Below are 2,268 nucleotides of genomic sequence, written 5' to 3'. Positions count from 1 at the left end.
CGCACACACACGCACACACACACACACACACACACACACACGCACACAGACTCATACATTCGTATACATGTCTGATTTGAAACATGTTACTGGAAATACATGTACATATCGCCAGGGTTGTTCCTAAACCGGCTACATGCAAAATTTTTAATTTTTGTTTTATTTACTTAATGAATAGTAATTAACATGATACGTTACCCCAATAAGTATGAGGTTTGAAAAAAAAAGAAATATGTTTTAATTGAGACTCTCCAAAACGGACACCTGTCGCTGGGGAAAAAGTGTCCCGGCCCAACTAGCCACGTACGTAGCCGTTTCGGTTTCAGCAGGCCGTCTTGACACGTGTCGAAACCCGTCATCCAAACCGGCTGCATGCTTCCCTTCCGCGCATCACCCCCTCGTTCCTTTATAGAGGTTGTTTTTTTCCTCCTTGATCTGGACTGATTTTTAAAGAAATTTCATCAGTGTTCATTAAGATATGATATTATAGCCTCCCAAAGTCCAATCCTTCGTCCAAATCGGAGGTGGAAACAGGACAAAGTAGGGAATAGCTGGGTCTGGGTGAAGAATGGTGTGACTTTATGTCACTGACGCATGGAAATATATGGCGAGAAACTGACCAAAAACTCTCGCCGTGAAGGCCGACCCGGGTCACCCCGAAACGTTGCTGGCAGAAGGGGCTCTGGTGAAACCGTGACTGGCCTAGTACACCGACGGCGCATAAGTCATGCTGCAAAAAGAACAAAGGACAAGAGAGAGCCAAACATTGTGTATCTTTCATCATACAATATGGATACAATAAATGAAATCAACCAGATCTCAGAGAGAATAGTGAGCATAAAACTCATAGAAGGTGGGAAAAAACCCACAACGTACGTCCCAAACATACGCTCCTTGTAACGACAGCTATACGGAAGAAGAAAGACAATCATTATCCAAGATCTGAGTGACCACATTAACACCATCAAGAACAAAGAAGATATATTATCTTGGGAGGTTTAAATGGCAGAGTTGGACAAAGAAGAACCATCTGGGAAGAGTACTTGGGACCCCACAGTGATAAAGATACAGACTGCAACACCAAAGGAGAAATGATACTAAACATATGCGCTGAGCACGACATGATGATTACGAACACCTTTTTTCCAACCCAGGCGAAGCCAAATCAAGATCTGGTACAGTTGGAATGAACTGAACCATGCATCACAAATTGATTTCATCCTGATGCGCAGAAAACAAAGACATACAGCCAAAGATTCGAGAGCTGTTCCAAACTACATCATCGACACGGACCACAGATCTGTGATACTTACTCTCACAACCAGCAATGTAAAGCAAACAAAACAGAACAGGAAAAAACACACGATCAACCTAAGAAAATTGGAAGATCCAGACATCAAGAAGGCAATCGAAGATGATATTACCAAGAAGCTGTCACCTGAGACCAAAGACGTAGAAGACGAATGGCAAACATTTTTAAAATCCCAGTTAGAAATACTGAAAAACAGTTGTGACACCAAAAGAATAGGCGGAAACAAAGACAACAACATGCTGGCGGAATCACGAAACCAAAGAAGCAATTAAAATGAAAAAGAAGATATTTAAGAAATGGCAGAAGTCGAAGACCGAAGAGGACTATGTAGAATACAAGAAAGCGAGAAGAGAGACCAAATGAATAATCAAAACTGTTAAAGAAAATGCATGGAAATATATGGCGAGAAACTGACCAAAGACTGCAAAGAAAACACTAGAGAGTTTTATAAAAGTGTGAACAGCATGCGAGTAAGGAAAGAGGGTGAGGGTGAGGGTGAGGGTTAGGGTTAGGGTTAGGGTTAGGGTTAGGGTTAGGGTTAGGGTTAGGGTTAGGGTTAGGGTTAGGGTGAGGGTGAGGGTGAGGGGGGTTAGGGTGAGGGTTAGGGTTAGGGTTAGGGTTAGGGTTAGGGTTAGGGTTAGGGTTAGGGTTAGGGTTAGGGTTAGGGTTAGGGTTAGGGTTAGGGTTAGGGTTAGTTTTTTTTAGGGTTAGGGTTAGGGTTAGGGTTAGGGTTAGGGTTAGGGTTAGGGTTAGGGTTAGGGTTAGGGTTAGGGTTAGGGTTAGGGTTAGGGTTAGGGTTAGGGTTAGGTTAGGGTTAGGGTTGGGGTTAGGCTTAGAGTTAGGGTTAGGGTTAAGGTAAGAGTTGGGGTTAGGGTTAGGGTTAGGGTTAGGGTTAGGGTTAGGGTTAGGGTTAGGGTTAGGGTTAGGGTTAGGGTTAGGGTTAGGGTTAGGGTTAG

Source organism: Aplysia californica, unplaced genomic scaffold, assembly GCF_000002075.1.
Source record: "Aplysia californica isolate F4 #8 unplaced genomic scaffold, AplCal3.0 scaffold01028, whole genome shotgun sequence".
Classification (NCBI taxonomy): domain Eukaryota; kingdom Metazoa; phylum Mollusca; class Gastropoda; order Aplysiida; family Aplysiidae; genus Aplysia; species Aplysia californica.
The sequence above is the reverse complement of the archived record's forward strand: the minus strand, read 5'-3'. Positions refer to the sequence as shown.